Source organism: Myotis myotis, unplaced genomic scaffold (genome assembly GCF_014108235.1).
Source record: "Myotis myotis isolate mMyoMyo1 unplaced genomic scaffold, mMyoMyo1.p scaffold_m19_p_1, whole genome shotgun sequence".
NCBI lineage: Eukaryota > Metazoa > Chordata > Mammalia > Chiroptera > Vespertilionidae > Myotis > Myotis myotis.
Genome location: NW_023416313.1, coordinates 21,623,919 through 21,646,152, shown reverse-complemented (window position 1 = coordinate 21,646,152; position 22,234 = coordinate 21,623,919). Strand labels below are relative to the sequence as shown.

The following is a 22,234-nucleotide window of genomic DNA, read 5'->3' as shown; positions in this document are numbered from 1 at the left end:
AGAAAATCTAGGCTATTTCACTAATTTAAGGTTTGGTCCACTAATTAGCAAACTGAATTCCTTCTTCAACCTCAATCGCCCTTTGCCACCTAGGTTAATATATTCACAAATTGCAAAGATTAAGACATAAACTTCTTTGATGGGGAGGAGTGTCATTTCTCTGCGTACTACAGACACACACACACACATGATCATGTACAAAATAGGAAATATTTACTCCACAATTACTTTCCTTGCTAGACTTATTTCACAGCACAATAAAACTCCATCTGTGAAATTGTTTCAGCTCTTATTTTTTATTCCAATATGTAATTTGCCTTTTAAATAGATGCCTCTATGTTATACATTTATAAACATTTTAAGATATTTATTACATGCATATAAGTGTAGGATATATATATATTTGAAAATAATTTTATCATGATCTACATAGTGTTTTATAACCCTGTTTTATTTTTTTAAATTGGTAAAAATATCTATTCCTACAGCCTGAATTCAGCACTTAATTTATTTAGACTGTATAAATTATTGTTCAGAAATGCTAGACATAAACTGTTAGATGACAAATAAAGGGAATATGTTTTTAATGAAATTCAAATTTTTCTTGACATGACTCATGATACATACACAGTGTGCACTATTCTGTCAACTAAATGTTTATAATACTTCAAAATACAAGCTGAGCTTGATATGCTAAATGGATATTATCACCAGATGATATTTATAATATGACCTTTTATTATAGAGATTGCTTCAAAACATGGTAATTTGAAACATATCAGAGAAAAACTGAACAAATCTTTGGTTGTTATCAAATGAGAAATAACAATAAATTTCAGGAATTTATTCGCAAACTGGAATAGCATCATTTATTATTGGGCATAATCATTAAGAAATACATTCACAGCAAACTACATTAAATGATAGCAGAGTTACAGTGAACTAATGTTATTTTGTTCCCTTTTCTTCTCTCAGTTCAAATGATTATAGTCCTGAAATGTAGTTTATCCTTGATGGATGAAAGGAGACAGTAAGCGAAGGGATGGGCTAATAATGGTAAAGTTAGTATTGAATCAGAAATATACTGAGATTCTGAGAGAAATCAAGATATGTGCTTCAATCATTAGAGTTTGTCACTACTGAGATTTGTTGGTTGATGAGCTGTCAGAGAACCAAGAGAAAGGTTTTATAAGAAGCAACTAGATTTGCAGAAAAAGCAGTTTAATACCCAAAGGACTCTATATAAATAGAATTTATAAAGTGAAAGTGGCAATAAAGTTTGTAGATCAGAGGGGATAGAGTTTAACTTAATTCAAAAACTGACAGTCACTATATTTCTCCCTTAGTATACAAAGTTCCTTATAATGATATTTAAATATGATAATGATTCTCAGCTTTTTCTCTAAATAAGGAGGCATGTGTATACAAAACACAATAAACTATAACAGGGAATTTTGCCCTCAAACCAGTCCATTTTAACATCATTAGTATAAATATTTTCTATGGTCAATTTAAATCAAATGTCTATTATCCAGGGCTCAGGAATAAGTGAAATTCACTGACTTACCATGAATTTACCTATTGCTGCTGTAACAAACTTTTAACTCTATTAAAAGTTCTAATAACATATCCAGTGAAACTTTCACTATAGAGGCTATATATGGCTTTGGTTAGATGCCAAATATTATTTTTACATAGGAGACATATTTGATTTCCTCCTGTATTTTTATATTCAGTTACTAGTTTCAGTGTTTTCTTCTACTTTGATAAATTTTTACCCTAGATGTATATGTTTTTGAGCATTCTCTTTGGCAGAGTATATGAAAACTTGCAATGTAAAAAAAGCTTTTGAGATATATAGACTTAGCCAAATGAATTTGAAATAACTCTTTGGTTACTCTTCTAATGCTGATACTATATATCAGGGGTCCTCAAACTACGGCCCGCGGGCCACATGCAAATACACATATTGTATTTGTTCCCGTTTTGTTTTTTTATTTCAAAATAAAATATGTGCAGTGTGCATAGGAATTTGTTCATAGTTTTTTTTAAAAAACTATAGTCTGGCCCTCCAACAGTCTGAGGGACAGTGAACTGGCCCCCTGTTTTTAAGTTTGAGGACCCCTGCTATATATAATAATTTAAGTTCTTAAAATTATAAAGATGATCTTAATCACATTGCTGATACAAATTCAAAAAGTCATGACTTTACACAGGGATAGATAACATTGGTAAAGTTGCTTAATAAAACTGAGCGAATCAGTTTATTCATTTGCCAAATTGGATACAATAATAAATTTCTCAAAGGGTTGTTTTATATTTAAAAGAAATAACCCTGGTACAGTAATTAACAGGATGTATGACATTTAGTAGGTGCTCAATAACTATTCCTCTTCTCTTTTCACTTTCAGTCAGCAACAATTTGTTGAGTAACTGGTTATATGTGGTAATATGAAAGAATCAGGAAAGTAGCCCAAAGACGATTGAGATTGACACATTGATTATAAACTATTAGGAAAATAAAATGACAGGAAACAAAATGAGTAGACTAGTTATGGCAGTCTGGAATTTCTACCAAGTGGCAAGTTCAAGGACATTCAAACTAGTTCTTTGAAAGGTTCTTGTGGTGGTTGTAAAAATTTAGTATGGAAAATACTTTATGACTTTTAGCATTTTTATGTCGTATTCCCTTCCTCAAAGCATTAAGGAAGAAGAATTGAAAACAAAAAATAATGGGCAGTATCTAATCCCTCTCTTGCTTATTTATCTTTTCTTACCCCCAACACAAATACTTTGTCCAATAGGAGATGATGCCACATTCACGTTCCTCCTTAATATTCTTGGACATATAGGTTTCATTCTCTAATCTCCCCTTGCAGTCATGTGTGGCTATATATTCCTGAATTCTAGTCAATGATATGTGCTGTAGAATGAATGTTTGTATCCCCCCAAATCCATATGTTAAAACCTAATCCGCAATAAAAAGGTATTTGGAGGTGAGGCCTTTGGGAGGTGATTATATCATGGTCATGGGGCCCTCATAAATGCGATTAATGGGACTTATAAATGGGACTTATAAAAAAGACCCAGAGTCCTAGCCAGTTTGGATTAATGGATAGAGCATCGGCCTGTGGACCCAAGGGTCATGGGTTTGATTCTGGTCAAGGGCACATACCTCGGTTGTAGGCTCCTCCCAGGCTGGAGCTGTGGTCGGGGAGTGTGCAGAAGGCAACCTATAGATATGTTTCTCTCACATTGATATTTCTCTCTGTCTTTCCCTCTCTCTTCCACTCTCTCTAAAAATCAATGGAAAAATATCCTCGGGTAAGGATTGTTTTAAAAGAAATGACCCAGAAATCTCCCAAACTTATTCTATCATGTGAAGTCACAGTGAAAAGATATGAACTAGGAAGTGAGCCCTCACTAGACACTGAATCTGTAGGTGCCTTGGTCCTGGACTTCCCAATTCTCCCAAAATTGTGAGAAATAAATATTTGTTCTTCATAAGCCATTCATTCAGTCTATATTCTGTTATAGTGACTCCAATGGATTAAGACAATATATTAATAGAAATGTGCCTTTTTCAGGCATGGACCTACAATCCTCTTGTGATTTTTAATGGGTACTATTGCTCCCAAATTTAGCAGCTTATATTAACCACTTTATTTTTCTCAAATTTGGGGGGTTCAGGGATTTAAGAAGGGATTAGTTTGGTTGTTCTTGAGTAGAGTCTTTCATGTAATTACAGTCATGAAGGCTCCCCTGGACTGGAGGTCGTAGATCATTCACATGGCTAAGTGTTGATGCTGGCTGTCACCTGGAAGTTCAGCTGACAATTGTGATTCTACTTAGGCCTCTCCAGTACAGTGTACACAGTGTAGCCAGCGTTTGCAAATGGTAGTTGCTTCCTCTGGGAGCAAATGTCTCAGGAAAACCAGGTGGCGATAGAGCCTCCTTTTCTGAACTGACCTCAGAAGTCACAATGGGTAACTTGCACTACACTGGATTGATTGAATCCCAACCCTTTGTTTTAACCCAGAATTTATGGGGCGGGGCATAAACCTCACATTTTGACAGATGTATCAAATAATTTGGGGGTCACTTTTAAAAACATGCACACTTCTTTTTTCTCTTCCTTTGAGTCAACTGCATATTGGTATCCAGGATGACATGGGTAATCATAAGTAGAATTTGGAAAAGATTTCCTTAGCTTTGGCCCTTGAAGAAAAGTACATGGAGGAGGTGCTCACTCGTTCAGTCCCTTAATGTAAGAAAGACACCATTACTTTTGTTCATAAGACAGTGTATATTTTTATTTTGTTATGGCAGTTAGCTGTTCTAACACACACACACACACACACACCACTCACACACACACACACCACACACACACACACACACACACACACACACCACTCACACACACACACACACACACATACACACACACACCCCACTCACATTCTTCTTTCTTCTGAAGAAACTCTTTTACTAATAAAAAATTTTGGGTTTATAAACAATACATACATTCCATGAAATCCAGGTTGGAGGATGACATATTGAAAATGTATTTAGCAAATACTATAGTATTTTGTTAAAATTTAGAGAAAAATCAAAATAGTTATAATTGTTATTATATTATCATTGATGATTGATGATAATTAAATTCTACCTAAGTTTTGTTCATTTGATCATTTTCCATTTATTTAGTGACTGGTGTTTTGTTGTTTGTTGCAAAATGTAATTGTAATCACAGTATGCTTAAATGACTTAGTAAATATAATATAGTAATATATTTAGTAGTATAATATAAAATTAACTCTTTACTTATGATTTTCCAATTTTTATTTGGTTGTTTTACTTTATAATTTTTTTGAAAATTATGTTTATATTAAGTAAGATGCTCAAATTCAGACATGTCTCCAATTTTGCCTTTTAAAATGCAATTATCTAAATATGTTTGCCTTATTCAAAGATGAATTATCAGTTAACTTTGATCTGAGTAGCTTAGGGAAGTTTTTTAACCTCTCAGATGTGTTTTCTTAAAAATTATAAGATTAACGTAATTAACTACTTCCTTTAATTTTTGTGAGGATTAAGATCGTTAATGTAAAATATCACGATGTCTAGCACATAGTCAGAATCAATAATTATCAGCTATTTTTGGTTAGAGTTCAGTGTCATTTAATATGTACTGAGAGCCTACATTATTCCAAGCTCCTGTGCTTGTCTTATGTACATATTTTAATTCACACAAAGAACTTATAAGTTAAAAGGCCATTTTAATCATCACGAAGAGATAAGTAAACTAAAATTTAGGGAATTTAAATCACTTTCAAAACCAATAGAAGCATACTTGAAACCCAATTTTCTATATAAAGTCCTTGTTCATTTGTACACACTAGATCTGCTCCCATTTGATCGGTTGAACGCATTCATTTTTGTCATGACCTCTAAAAAGAAAAAAAACCAAACACCCAAAATCCCACAGCAAAATGATTTCTTCTTTGTGAGTATTCATATAATAATTGATACTGATGTGTGTGTGTGCATTTTGTACTAGTTTGTAGCCTCTCTGAGGTTTGGAACTGTGCTTTATTCTTGTTATTGTGGCTACAATAATTCCTACCACATATGTTTTATAGAGTAAGTGACCCGTAAATATTTATGACTTAGATTTCTGAAATTTGAACTCAGTTTCTGAAATGGGGGAGCTATTAGGGAGAATTAATGCTTAGGAAGTTCTAAGATAACGGAGAGAACACTGAATTAATGACTTCTCTATCTTCTTAGGCAAATTCTCTGTAATTATTTTTGAGGCAAATATCTGCATGAAAATTTGGAGAGTTTTATAATAAAACCTTAATTTAAAATGGCTAATTATAATCATTAAATTCTTAATTGTTTGCTGTGTAACATTGATAACATTTTCTTATGTGTTATGGGTAAATGAAAATGTTTGCAAATAAATATAACCACAGAGACTATTCAGCTGAAAATACCCACAAGGATAAATCATGGAGTGATTATCATGGAGAACATGGTGTTTCCCACGGGCCTAGTTAGGATTCTGAATTATAACCAACTTTGCACTGGAAGCTGCTAGGAAAACACAAGTGTCTTAGTACCTCCTTAACTCCACGCTCCTACATTTAACCCACATTTAATCCCTCACTCCACAGCACCCACTCACCTGGTTATTGAAGCTAGTCGTTAATTTCCTATGATAAGGGAATCTAATGGCAGATAATATTGTGCTTGTGGGAAGTTATTTTTCTTCCATTTATTTCCTGTATAAGATTGAAAAATGAACAGATCAGTCTTTATCTTCTCACTTCTCTTACCACCTGTCTTATGATCCTTTCCTCCTTAAAAGAAAAATATCAATTTCTGAAGGCTTACTTAGCTATGAGAGAAATAAAATAAGTTAACTGAAAGACTGCAAGGGATGACTTATTTGATTCAATTATAATTACCTCATGACCATTATTTTGCATTTCAAATAAAACTTAACAATGAAAATAAGTGAATAAAATAGAGGTTAGTATAAACCGATAGTCAATTAAAAACAATTAAAGGAATTAATAAGGCATTAAGGTTATTCTAAATAAAAGTAAAATTGAGTAAACTTTCAACTGATAGTGAGAGACTTGCTCTATTTATTGAACAAAAGACTTATATCAGTGATTTATATGTGCTATTAAACTAAATAATTGTGAAATTATGGCCTAAATATTAACCAACATCCTTCTCAAACTATACTTTTATAGTCAAGTATTTATATTATTTTGCTTTTTTTCTATTCTTATTAACATAAATGAAAACAACAAATTTCTCCTATTGATGCTTGGTTCAGGCATAACTAGTAGGAGAAATGGCCCCTTACATGGATTTTATACTTAAAAAACATATTTCCATATGATAAGCCTTTGCCTGCTTATTAAATTATAAATACATTTAATAATAAAGCTTCTCCTAGGCAAAGTCTCCCAATGGTAGAAACTCATTCCTAGGAGAAGTAAATAAATAATATCAGAACTTTTCTTGATATGCTGACAGGTAGAGGGAAGAGTTTTGGGGAAGTATATAAAAAGAAAGCGGTTAAGGAAAGGTAGGAGGAAAATACTAACTTCTAACATTGCATAGATCAAATACACCTACTAGAAAGGATCAGCTTCAACTATTACAGCTAGAACAACTCCATTTCTGTCAAACCTTTAAAGTAATTGCCTTTTCTATTTGGGGTTGCTCTTCCCAGAATGCATTCTGAAAGTTATGTGCTATCTGTTCTAAACTATAATAGCCTGAGAGTATTACCATTATTTGGGCATCAGAAAACTGACATAAGAAAAATGATTAACATTAGAGTATTTGAAGTACACATTACTTAAAATGTCGAAAAAAAGGAGTTTCTTTAATCAAAGATTTGGATCTGTGAGATTATTTCTAACAACAGAAGCTCTCCATGTCCATGGAACATGGAGAGTTTGGGCAACATCATGATACTCCTGCCTTATGCATCCTGTACTGCTGGGATCTGGGCAGTCATACAGGAAGGAAACCAGTAAGGAGCAATGGTGACTGTCATCAGGGTTAAAAATAAATGGATCTCTTTTAAGAATCTATTTTTCTCACCATTCTGTATTTGTATTCTCTCATTACACTATTTAAAAATATTTTTATTGATTTCAGAGAGGAAGGGAGAGAGAGATAGAAACATCAATGATAAGAGAGAATCATCCAACGGCTACCTCCTGCATGCCCCACACTGGGGATCAAACCCGCTACCTGGGCATGTGCCCTAACTGGGAATGGAACCATGACCTCCTGGTTCATAGGTCAACACTCAACCACTGAGCAATGCCTACAGGGCTTTCATTACACTATTTAAAAAAAATGTTAACATACTTATATTGTCCTGAAAACTATTATAGACAACGAAGAAGCAAAGATGAAATATAATCAATTTTTGGCATTTATGAACTGTTTTCCAAATTATGGGCAATAAAAAACAGGTGGTTTTTATTTGTTCCTGAAGTGGCTCACAGGCAACTTAGTTTAAGAGAAAAAGCAAGTAAAGAAAATTGCTTTACACAGTTGATATGTAAGATTTTTCTCAAAGATGCTCATGCTTTTAAAGGTGGAACATATACTACAAAAATTCAATATATCAGTTGACATTTCATCAACAAGATACAGTACATCTTAACTAACATACTTTCATAGCTTTTGCTTGCTATAGTTTAAACTTTTTAATTATCATTTTTAATGTATACTATTGTGTTTCTCTAGGTTCTGTATTAATAAAATATTTAAATCACTCCAAAGTTGTTCAACTATATGTAAAGGTACATTTCCTCATGTTGTAGTAGGACTACTAAAATTTAAAATTTAAAAAATTATAATTAATGGATAAGTTATTGTGTGCGTAATGGTGAATATTCAACAGTGAACGAGACAAAGTTTCAAAACTCAGGAACTTTATATTCTAGTGGGAAGAAACACAATAAATAGTTAAATAAATATATAACAATATTTTACATAGTAATTTCTAGAGAGCAATGTAAAGTAAGGTAAAAGGATGATGAGTGATAAACAATGATTATCTATAATAATAAAAGCGTAATATGCTAATTAGACCAGACAGTGAACGAACTTCTGGATGTCCTTCGAATGGCCTTCCAGACAAAGCCAGGGCTGCAAGGGCCGAGGCAAGCCGCCACAGCTGGGAAGGCCGAGCCCCTTGCATGAATTTTGTGCATCGCACCTCTAGTTTTTGAATAATGGGGTCATTGAAAGATCACCATGCAAAGGTAATATTTGAGGGAAATGCTGAATGAAATGGGGAAGCCAATAAAATGAGTTTTAGAGTGAAAATAGTTCAATAAATGGAAAAGAGTATATGAACTATTCCTGAACAGAAATCTGTGACTATAGAATATGAGTTTGGATAAGGTAATGAAAAGAAATCATATAACCAACTAAAAATGAACAGACTATAAAAAAATGTGAAGAACACATTTTTGAGAAATGTAATCCATTCAACCATCATCTTTTGTGTTATGAAATTTTCTCTAATAGCCATAAAAATGTTGAGTCATTTTTTCAAATAAAGCATAGAGTACCCTCTTTAAGAATCCCAACCAGTTTTTCCAAAATAGACATAAAATATTGCTTTTCAATATGAAATTGATTGACTTTATTGTACACTTTTACCATAGTATCATTATTCAAGTGTGATATGGAAATGAGTTATAAGTCATATTTTTCTTGATAAGTTTATGAAACTAGCCATGAAAAATATAAAGAGCTATGGTAATACTTCTTTATCAAATAACAGAAGACACACACTTTTATTTTCATCAGGGCATAATGAAGTTACTATCACATGTATGTTCTACCAAATACCTGACTACAGAGTGGGAAGAAATTACTAATGACAATGTTATTAACCAGTTATTGACACTGACAATAAAGTGCCCAGTTAATTATTTCTGTTCACCATTGAAACATGCTATATGGCACTGGATTTCTTACTCAGATAATTTTTGAGCCATGATTTTCTCATTCTCTCCCTCTGTCTCTGTTTCTGTCTCCTTTCTTCTTTCCCTCCCTCCTTTCCTCTCTCTTCCAACCCTTTATCTCTCCATCCTCTAACCTTGTTTTTGTTACATAATCAGGTCTTAGATTGTAGGTAGTTGGAGTTGTATGATCACCTGGGCTCGGTCAGCCCTAACTGCCTCATATGATTCTGGTACAGAGAAGCAATTCTCCCCAACAAAGTGATGATGGAATGACTACCATGCTGGGAAAAGCAGCTGATGTTCTCATATTCTGTCCCTTGATTGCCCAGTACATATGCAATCATCAGTGTGAATGAATGATGTGGTACTATGATAGGACATAACTAGGTTACATGTCTACTAATTGGTACTTAAAGAAGAACTGCACTTAAAGTCCCCAATAATTACACATAATTTTAGTAGGGATTAAGCAGTTTTTCCCAAAGAGTAGATAAAAGCAGTGTCAAGTAAAAGGGCATATAGGCACAGTAGAAGCCTGCTGAAATGTTTAATAATGATTATTGATATGTATTTGTAAGAATAGTTATCATCTGCTATTCACAGTTGAGGGGGGAAGACTTGAAATCCTATGCAATAAATAATCTATCTGAATTTTTAATGATAAAAAGCATTCTCCGATGCATTCCTATAAGATAGACTAACATTTAGAATGTGGTTTCTGAGGAAATGCACTTATCAGATATTGTAGAATTATAACAGTTCACTAATACTTGTTTAGAAATATGTTTAGAAATCACTGCATATTTTACTCACCTCTCCTCCCTGAGAGATTAACTAAAGCTATTCTTTTGGTTCTGCTGAGTAATACAGAAAAGCAATTAATTTAATTTGTTTACCCAGAATTTCATAAATGTATTTGACCAAAGAATCTATTTTCTGGTATTACAATCCTGTGCAGCAACGTTCTGTTTGGGGAAGATTTTTCCAGGAACTCTTTTCGCTTTACTCTAATATAGAACATTTGTGTCATCTGTTTTCTTAACAGTGAAATTGGGATTTTGAAAGGGAAAGCATTGTTCAGTAGTGCCAACTGAATTTGGCAGCTAGGAGAATGATGACTTTTGAAGCTAAGAGCTGAAGTTTCTCTTGGTAAAATCCTATTTAATCATAATCTCTTAAAGCTTCAAAAACATCTAGGAGAGCCAGCAAGTAGCCACAGGGATTCCAAAATGAATGCTTTCATGTGCAGCATCCCATTGGATGCTATAAACTTTTACCATATTTTCTATGTCTAGATTGCAGTGCTCCTCAGCCCTGCAGATTCACACACACAAACGTTTGTAACATCTGATATTATAAAGTTGATTTTCTTTAATCTATAAGTAGTCTCAACTGCTAAATTTACTGTTTTATCCTGTATCAAAAGTGAGTACCAGAGGGCATTTTTCTGAAGCTGTTGACTAGGAGTACAGACTGGAAAGATGGATAAATGCATTTTAAGTGTGAAATAATATTTAGGTATTTTATTCATGTCATTTGTTTGTTTGTTTGTTTGTTTTTTAGCCAATTAGTGCTGTTTTACCAAAGTGGTAGCTATGAACATAGGATGATGGTTTAGGTGGCGTGAATACTTGTGGATATTTTTACAGGAATATTTTTCATCTCAACAGAGAAACTACTTTATTCTAGTTAGTATTTCAGGAAACTTGGTCTTTGAATCTATATGATTTTATGTAAAAATATTTACTTTTCTGAAAAATAGTATGAACATAAGATATATTTCTTCACAAATTATTACAGCATATGGCATGCATGAAATCACATTAGAAATGTGTGTCTTGAAAATAATATGGAAGCAACCTACTGAATAGAAAAGATATCTGTGAGTCTTTCATTTATTTTTTTTTATTTTTTTATTTATTTATTTTATTTTATTTTTTTATTGCTTAAAGTATTACAAAGGGTATTACATATGTGTCCATTTTATCCCCCCGCCCTATAAGGGTTAATATCTAAAATATACAAAGAACTTATACAACTCAATATAAAAAACAAACAGACAACCTAAATAAAAAAGGGTGGAGTATAAAAATAAATATTTTTCCAAAGAAGACATGCTCTGACAAGGATGTGGAGGAAAGAAAACTCTTATGCACTGTGAGTGAAAGTGTAAAATGGTGCAGCCACTTACAGAAAACAGTATGTAGGTTAATAAAAAATGTAAAAATAAAACTTCCATATGATCTAAATCCACTTTTGAGTATTAATCCAAAGAAAACAAAAAGACTTACTTGGAGAGATGCACCCCTTGGTTTATTGCAACAAAACTTCATATGTCAAATGTTAAAGGTGTTAACATCATAGATATTTTTATGCTTAAAAATGTCAACTTTCATGCCAAAAAATAAGAGAATTTGTGGGAAGTTTTAATTCATTACTTTATTTTGAAGAAAAAAAGTTATCATATACTTTGGGAAGCTAATGGTGTACATGCTCCATCTCAAGATACTTGTGAACGCTGGTTTAAATGCTTTAAAAGTGATTATTTCGATGTGAAAGACAAAGAATGTCCAGGTCAACAGAAAAAGGTTTGAAGACCAACAATTACAAGCATTATTGGATGAAGATGCATGTCAAAGTCAAAAACAACTTGCAGAAAGATTAAACGTTGCTCAGCAAACAATTTCTGATCATTTACAAGCAATGGGAAAGATTTTAAAAGAAGTAAAATGGGTGCCACATCAACTGAACGAAAGACAATGGAAAACCGAAAAGTCATCAGTAAAATGTTGCTTCAACGGCATGAAAAAAGTCTTTTTTTTGCATAGAATTGTGACTGGCGATGAAAAGTGGATTTATTTTGAGAATCTCAAATGCACAAAATCATGGGTTGGTCCAGGTCAACCATCAACATCGACTGCAAGGCCAAATTGCTTCGGAAAGAAGACAATGCTCTGCGTTTGGTGGGATCAGGAAGGTGAGGTTTATTATGAGCTTCTAAAACCAGGTGAAACTGTTAATACTGATAGCTACTGACAACAAATAATCAATTTGAACCACGCTTTGATGGTGAAACAACCAGAATGTTCCAGAAGACATGGCAAAGTAATTTTGCTTCGTGATAATGCACCACCACACACTTCAAAACCAGTTAAAGACACATTAAAAGGTCTTGCCTGGGAAGTATTAACCCACTGCTGTATTCACCAGACCTTGCTCCTTCAGATACCACTGGTTCTGATCAATGTCACATGCACTTTCTGAGCAGCACTTCAAAACATACGAAGAAGTGGAAAATTGGGTCTCTGAATGGTTTGCCTCAAAACAAGAAAAGTTCTATTGGGATGGTGTCTACAAATTACCTGAAAGATGGGGGAAATGTGTAGCTAGCGATGGACATTACTTTGAATAAAGCACTTTTAATGTTACTCTTATCGTGTTTTCTTTGATTACAAAATCCACATTAATCAGCAGACCTAGTATATAATGGGATATGCACGACTCAGCTATAAAAAAAAGAAATCTTGTCAGATGCAACAACATGGGTGGACCTAGAAGATGCTATGCTAAGTTCAACAAATTAGAGAAAGATGAATACTGTATGATTTCACTTATATGTGGAATGCAAAAATAAAACAAATGAACAAACAAGATAAAACAAACAGATTCGTAGATATAAGAAACAAATTAGTGTTAAGGGAGACGAGTTGAGGACTGGTCAAAATAGGTAAAGGGGATTAAGAGGTACAAACCTTTACTTATGAAATAAGTAAGTCATGGGGGTATAATGTACAGCATGGGGAATATAGTAAGTAACATTGTAATTTTTTATTTTTATAGATGGTAATTAGACTTACCTTGGGCTTCATTTCATAATGTATATAAATATCAAATCACTATGATGTGCTCCTGAAACTGATAGCTGAGCAGTTCCCCCCCTGTGGGAGTGTGCTGACCACCAGGGGGCAGCTCCTGTGTTGAGCATCTGTCCCCTGATGGTCAGTGCGCATCATAGTGACCAGTCGTTCTGCCGTTATGTCTATTTGCATATTAGCCTTTTATTATACAGGATGGAGGTAATAGAAGAGCATACTAAATTGTATTGTTAAAAATAAATGGGATAATGCATATAAAGACTTTGGAGCAGTGTATTCCAAAAAGAAGTTTTTTTTATTACTGCCTATAATTATCTTTCTCTTTAGCTCCCTCTTCTCCCATTAAACTTTATAAAGATGAAGTTTTAAATGTCTTCCAAACCCAGCTCTGTATCAGAAACATCATAAAGACTTGTTAAAAACAAAATAAAAACCAAACCATAACAAAAAACACACAAAAAAAACAGATCGCTGAAATCTATATGAAATCAAATATTAAAGAAGTGGGGTTTCTTGCCATATGGATGTATTTTAACCTTTCCTGATGAATCTTTTAAAATAACTTGAGGCTGGTATAGTTCAGTGGTTGAGCATCCATCTATGAACCAGGAGGTCACGGTTCAATTCCTGGTCAAGGGCACATGCCTAGGTTGTGTGTTTGATCTCCACTGCAGGGTGTGCAGGAGGTAGCCGGTCAATGATTCTCTCTCACCACTGATGTTTCTATCTCTCTCTCCCTCTCCCTTCCTCTCTGAAGTCAATAAAAATAAATGAATAAATAAATAAATAAATAAAAGAACTTGAAATCATGTTTGCATTCTAAGTTTTATTGTCAAGTTATTCTCTTATTTCTACTTCTAGACAGATGCCTCAAGTTAATTTCCTTATTATCATAAAAGCTAGCCAATCATTTTTTAAATAGATGCTTTTGTTTCTCTGCTTTTTCTTTAAAAAATAAACACAACTCATAGAGTTCATAGTTTTATAAATGTTTAAAAATATTTCTTATACATAGTACTTAAACAAGCATTTAAATCCATTTTATTCAATACATTTTCCCTCTAATCGATATGAATATGCAATTTTCCCCATGCCCTAGGTTAAATCTTTCTGTCTTCTCCAAATATTTATAATGTACTGTGAAGGTTCACTATTCAGAAGACTTATTAAAAATTTCTCTATCTTAGATTTTGCTTTATTAGCAAAAAAATAATGTTTTAGTTCTTCATCTAGAGCAGGGGTGGGCAAACTTTTTGACTCGAGGGCCACAGTGGGTTTTAAACTGGACCGGAGGGCTGGAACAAAAGCATGGATGGAGTGTTTGTGTGAACTAATATAAATTCAAAGTAAGCATCATTACATAAAAGGGTACGGTCTTTTTTTTTTTAGTTTTATTCATTTCAAACGGGCCAGATCCGGCCCGCGGGCCGTAGTTTGCCCACGGCTGATCTAGAGTATGGGTTACTTTAGTCATTCTCTCAAACTATACATACCTTCTCCCTCTTTTTACTTCATTAAACATATTACTGCTTTAAAAATATGACTGAAGATTTTTCTTTTTATTGTGAGGTATGGCCTGCAATATGACTTTTTTTGAAAATAGAAATGATTTAGAGTATTCTGTTTGAGTATAATCCTATATAATAAAAACCTAATATGCTAAGTGTCTGGCTGGTTGTTCAACCAATCAGAGCATAATATGCTAATGATATGCTAAGACAGCTCAACCACTCGCTATGACGTGTACTGACCACCAGGGGGCAGACAGTCAACCAGTTGACCAGTCGCTATGACGTGCACTGACCACCAGGGGCCAGATGTTCCAACTGGTAGGTTAGCTTGCTGCTGGGGTCCAGCCAATCGGGACTGAGCGGGATGAGCAGGGCACACCCTGGAGCCCTCCCACAGTCCTTCCCTGGCCCAGATTGTGCATTGGTGGGGTCCCTCAGCCTGGCCTGCACCCTCTCACAATCCCAACTGAGGGACCCCTCCACCCTGAGTGCATGAATTTCATGCACCATACCTCTAGTGGCGAATATAAATGATTTAATGCCATTGATTAGTATCACTGTTAAGATAAGGGTCCAGGTGTCATATGCTATTGGGTAACATTCTGTTATTTTTAAATTTATAATTGTTTAGTGGATATCCATTGAACAGTGGAAATAGCAGTACAGTATTATGACTTGAAACTAATAAAGTAATCAATGAAGGTAGAATTATTTAAGTGAGATGCAAAAATACATTTCTTAGAGAAGAACCCACATGTCAAAAGGTATGAAAGAGCATAATATTTTTCAGATATTGTAGCTTTAAAACCTGGAAAAAGCAAGAAACCAGATCTTCCTCTAGAACCTGCCCACACCCTGATTTCAGCCCAGGGAAGCTGATTTTGGATGGGCCTGAAAACGTGTGATTGTTTTAAGAGAAGTGTATTGTTTCAAGCCATCACAGGTGCAAGAAATCAATGCACTGTATTTTTTTTAAAAAAGAAGATGAATAGAATTGACTAGATTCTGACAAAATAAGGCTTCCCAATACTGTGTATGAACAGGAAGCCTAGGTAATTGAAGATATTAATGAGAGAAAATTGAATTAATGACAAAATAAAGTAGTTTATTCAGAGACTAGTAGTTGGGCTGTCAAAGTGAGATTTGTTAATAAAGGAAAGGCCAAAGCATTGGAAGATTCAATGGGCTGAAAAGGGGGTTAAATGAAGGTAAGAATTGAGAGAACAGGAAGAGGAAACTTTTGTGGTAATGAAGAATTATTAGAATTATAGAACCACAGGTGGAGCCCAGTGTGAGGTGATGGAGAGGTGCTGAAACCTTCACATTGAGGAAGGTCAAAGTGCTGAGAACTGAATATCTGTTCTTGATTCTCTTATCTGTTTTCCTCTCAGAAAAAAGTGGAAGTTTGTTTGTTTCTTTTTATTTAATGATTTTAATATTATTTAAGAGTATTTGGGATTTTATCCACATTTTACCATGTAAAAAATGACTACATGAAAACAAAACATTTGGGAAGCAAGTTAACAAGTAAACTGACTCTTTATAAATGTTTATAGGGATATAAAAATATTGCTTCATTTGTATGTATGCTTCATATTCCTAAATTTTGAGTGTTCTCTTTTTTTCCCTTCTTAAGGCAGATAATACTAGGGGGCAATTAGCATCAGTTTTCTCTTCTTAAAATGTACCAACATATAAAAAGAGGATTGAGAGGAGACTAAGAAGATTTCTAAGACTAGTAATATTTATAAAAGATCAGCAGGAAGTAAATAGTACTAAAATAAGCCCTTTAATAAAAGAGCTTTCTTATTTTTGTGGCCTTTTGAATCCAATTCTTTGTGACTTATCCTAGTGATTACTGCAAGAGTAAGTTATTGTGCCCTAGTACACATGATTGAATTGTTCTGGGTCAAGAAGTATTCAAATATAATACAGAAAGTTCTGTGCCCTTGTCTTATGGGAAAGATGCCCTATTAGGAAAAGGTGATTATTTCACATTATTCATTTTCTTTATTTTCACGTTTATTTATTGTTTTCAATATTATAGATGTCCCCCATTTTTCCTCTTTACCCCCTCCACCCAACCCCCACCCCAGGCCTTCCTCACACTGTTGTCTGTGTCCATGGGCTATGCATATATGTTATTTGGTTCATCTCTTTCCTTCCCTTCCTCCTCCTTCCCCTTTGAGATTTGTCATTCTGTTAAAGATTTTAGGTAGGCTATTTCTGGTCATATATCTCTCTACATATTCCACTTCTATACAGAATATGGCATGTTGTCTATCGGTGTTTTGGGGTTATTTACAAAACTATCAGTAAGGTAGAACAATAAGATTTATTTATTTATTTTTAAGAGAAGTAAGCTCTATTTCCTTGCTTCTCAAATAGAGTTTGCTGAGCTGGTTGCTTTTTGGTAATTAATCAAAGAGACCAAATCCCATATCCTCGTCTGACTCCTCCGACCCTTCCTTTGCTTCAACCTTGGCTGGGGCTGCAGCAGCAGCAGGAGCAGCAGTCACGGGGGCAGCAGCCACAAAAGCAGATGGATCAGCCAAGAAGGCCTTGACCTTTTCAGCAAGTAGGAAGGTATAAGCAGTCTCCACAGACAAAGCCAGAACTCACCTGTACCCATTGATGATAGAATGGGGTACTGACGCAACAGTTGGGTAACCAATCTGAAGGCATACGCTGGCAACATTGCGGACACCCTCCAGGAAGCGGGAATGCAGAGTTTCCTCTGTGATGTCAAGCACTTCCGGGTTGTAGATGCTGCCATTGTCAAACACCTGCTGGATGATCAGCCCAGAGGAGAAGGGGGAGGTGTTTGGCATGTGCAGCAGTGTGGCTTCTCTGGGTCCCACTTTGTCTCCAGTCTTAATCAGCTGTGCATCACTCAGGATTTCAATGGTGCCCCAGGAGATGTTAGTGGTGATGCCTAGAGCCTGGAAGAAGGAGGTCTTCTCTGGCCCCAGACCAGTGTTCTGGGCTGGCACAGTGACTTCACACGGGGCAATGGCACCAGCACGGGCAGCAGCTGGCACCTTATTGGCCAGCAGCATGTCCCTGATCTCAGTGAGGTCCTCCTTGGTGAACACAAAGCGCACATTCCCCCGGATGTGAGGCAGCAGTTTCTCCAGAGCCGGGTTGTTTTCCAGGTGTCCTTGGATGGCCTTGCGCATCATGTGTTCTTGCCCATCGGCACCACAGCCTTCCCGCGGAGGGACATGGGGATCTGCTGCCTCTGTTTGGAGCCTACGTTGTCTGCTCCCACAATGAAGCATTTTGGATAATCATCCGGAAGGTGGATGATCTTAAGGAAGTGGTTGGACTTCCAGGTCGCCCTGTCTTCCTTCCCTGGGCATCACGGCGGTGCGTCAGGGATTGCCACGCAGGGTTTAAAGACGATGTCACTCCCACGAGGACGCCTGGCGAGAGCAAGATTTAGTATTATTACTCCTTGAAAATAATATCAAACTTCCTGATTTTTTTGAATCTCTTAATTTTTTATATTCATGTTTTCACAATTTGTTTTGTGTGTGTGTGAATTACAGCTGCACATATGGTCACACATATCTACAATGCTATTGAAAAAACAAAACAAAAACCTGTCCCATTTCTCTCCCCAGATGCCCAGTTCATCCTTGTAGCAAACATCCTTTGGTGTTTGCCTGCATTTTTTTTCCCCCCAGGGAACATGAGTTTGGGGCATTATCCTCTGCTTCCCCACTCTGGAGAGATAAGATGTAGCTCTATTCCTGTCAAAATGAGGCTTACACTTTTATTTTCATGAAAGAGGGAAATAAACTCTAATTTAACCCACTCTTAGGTTATCTTTTCCTATCTAGTGGATGGCAGAAGTGGGAGTAGAGAGTGTTAAACAGATGACGTGAAGATCATGAAAATGTAATATTCTGAAAGTGAGAATATTATCAACCCCACTTCTATATTTCATGAAGCATAAGATGTGAAAGAATTACTAATTATTACATAAATACTCATTTTATATTTGGCATCGTGCTAAGAGATTAACACTTCACTAAGAGATTAACATATCTCTTAAAGTTGTTACAGATTAGTTACAGATTAGGAACCAGGGGCTCTCAGTTTATGTTGGGATAATCATAGAGTAAATGAGTGGCAAGCTTCAGACTAAAATGAAGGAAGTGTGTCTACAAATTTATGTGCTCAACTGCTGTGCTGCAATTATCAGGCACCCTGCTTAGGCTTCCATTTAATTAACAGTATTTGGAATTAAAATAAGTAAAAATGTAAACTCTGTTTATATAGATTTTACTAAAATTATTGAGGTAAGACATTGGTCTTGAATTTCTGTCATTGCTTCTAGAGCTTGAACGTTCCTAGTTAGGTCCTAAATTCTAGGCTGGTTCAATATCCATTTGGCAGGATGGCTTCTTAGAGCGTAGAAGTGCAGTTTCATAGACTTCTTTTGTTAATCTTGAAAACATATTAAGGACATTTTATCCTTCATTAATTTCATGTGGTCAATGAAATGAGAAAACAGGACCCAACCATATATTAGATGTGAAAAATTAAATAAAAACATAATATATTTTCCAATTTCACAATCTCAATTTTTTAAACTGAAATAAAAACATTTAAATAAATTGGGATTCTTTATGTTTTACCTCTGGCGTTTCCATTCTCACTTTTTGATTAAATACTTGGAAAAAAATGCCACAAGGACTTGGCAAGAGAAATTATTCTCTTGGTATTTGTAGTTTGGAACAGAAGTTAAAGTCTAGTAAATCTCACAAGAAAGTCTGCTTCCTGACATTTACAGCTCAATTTTCCTGATTCAGAGGGTTTGAATAAGCTTCAGATAAGCATCCAAGCTTATCCAGGGTGAACTTGAATTCTGAAACTTCTGAAGTTCCGTCATTGATAATCCTTCCTTACTCTTGAAGATGCCACTGGTAGCATCCCGGTGGAAATCCTGGTTTGCCATTGTCCCTCACAGTCAAGGATGGACAAGGTCATGTATTAAGCATTTTATTAAAAATATGAGATAAGAGCAGACTGAGAGCAAAGCTTTTGAGGAATTCAATGATGGGAAGATGTATAAGATGTTTTAATTATGACTACATATTGTAAGGTTGTGCAATTAGGTTGCACCTAGAACATTTCAAAATTACTCATTAGATAAAGTAATAATGATACTCATTGGTGAAATATAATTTTATCAATAGAATTGATACTTTTATGTTTACAGACTAATAAAATCAATAGACCAGGACTTAGAAGACCCTATATGTAGAATAAATGAAATACCACGCATATAATTCTAATGAATACTCAATTAAATTGAAACACTTACATGAACCCCACTCTAATATAAAAATGCATATGTAATGTACAATATTCTCTGTATGAGACTGTTTTAGGACAAGCTTGAGGGATAGTTAAGAATAATTAAATGCCTATACTAGTACAAGAATTGAGTTTTATAGTCACCTTTCTAATGGTCTTCAAAGTTGAATGTACTTAAAATCCTTTAGAAAGAAAGCCAACTGATAAAGCTCTCTCAAATGTAAGTTCTTAGACTTTGGGACAGCTGAGTGGAAATATTTATCTTTGATTTTTCTATTTTTAAATTTATGTAAGAGTGATTTTAAAAAAGGTAAATCATCTACAATGGTTTATTATGTCTTTTATAATGACATTTATTCCCATATACTAATTCGTTTTCTGACTTGCTTAGCCTAATCTTAGGAGCTCAGAAACAATTTCCTATAGCACACTTTCATTAAGTTCAATGTACTGTAGGCAGTTTTTATAATAGATTTATAAGAATTATCAAGTAAAGAAGAACTTAATGTGTGCATGTTCTTTTCTTTTTATTTTTTCTTTGAAGGAAAATCTCAGAACTCTGTTCTTCTCTTTTTAGTGTAGCAGACTAACATCTGTGCAATTATACAAACCTGCAAATTACTTTTTTTCCTTGTGAGTTAATTGCTTCAAAATTATAATGGAAAAGGGAATCCAAAACCTAAATGCAAAGCTATGTGAAGCAAAATTAAATGGTAAACATTTTGATTAACACATAAAATTTAATGAGACTGTTTTGACAGAAAATCTTAAAATAATGTAAATGTATAGAATGTTGGCAAATATTTAACTTAATTAATGAATTTCTATATTTGCTAGTTACATTTCCCATTAAATGATTATTATTTAACCCACATTCATTTTCTTTTCTGCTTTATAAGAGAGACTATCTTCACTCTGAGAGAGAGTGGAACTAAGTTGAATAATGCACCTTCTTTCACAGACTAAGAAAATTTTAAAAAATGTTTAAATAACAGCATTATTGTGATATGTTTGAAAAAAGAGAAAAAGAGCTTAAAGTGTCGGTAGCACAAACTCATTTGTGGGACCTTTATTTTTGGCCCATTAATGTCAGTTAGGTGTCATCTTCTGTCATTTCTTGTCTTCCATTTCACATTTTTAAGTATGAACTGTTGGTGCTCTCCCATGGAAATATGCCCTGCCTCTGCCACACAGTAATATCTATCTAGAAGGTTCCTCTTGCCTTTCTGTCCTAGCTAAACTCATAATCCAGATATTATTTTCTTTCGAATGATTTCTCCAAATCTTTAAGTAGCTGACTTTTCCTTTAAAGATTTTCTGTCTTGTGGTCTTTCTAAAATACAATTATAATCATACCTTCACTTATAATTAAAGTGTTAAACTGGAAACCACTTGAATATTGCTAATGTAATGATTGAATTAATTATGCTATACACCTAGCATGGAATAGCATTACACTATTTAACAAAAATCATTTAGACATTTCTTAGATGCTATTTATCTGGAAGTATGTTTCCTTAAATAATGAGCATCAAGTAGAGAGCAATAAGTGTAATATTAATTTTTTATCATATGTGTGTTTACAATAATAAATAAAGGTTATTAAAACATATTCACCAGATGATTAATGCTAGTTACCTTAGAAGACAGAGTGTGAATGGTAGGTGTGGAGTAAGAGAATTATTTTGTCTTCTGTATACAAAAAATAAGGAATCCCTAAACCTAAAGGAAAAGTCAGCTACTTATAAGTTATTTAAAGACTATAACCCATGTGATCCAAGATTTTTGAGACAACATTACTAGAATAAAAAAAAAGAAAACCTTTTCTGGACACATCATAGTCAAGTAGCATAAAACTGAACATTAAAAAAAATTAAAAGCTATCAGTAGAAAATGATATATTGCAGAGAGGAATTGAGGATAATGGTTACATTCTCGAAAGAAATCATGCATAATATAAAACAGTAGAATGACAATTTTAAAGTGTTGTTGGGGG

At 34.4% G+C, this 22,234-nt stretch overlaps 1 pseudogene; it reads right to left on the bottom strand.

The window, feature by feature from the left end:
• Positions 1-17,287: 17,287 nt before the first annotated feature.
• LOC118660600 lies at positions 17,288-19,876 on the bottom strand (annotated as a pseudogene).
• Positions 19,877-22,234: the final 2,358 nt, after the last annotated feature.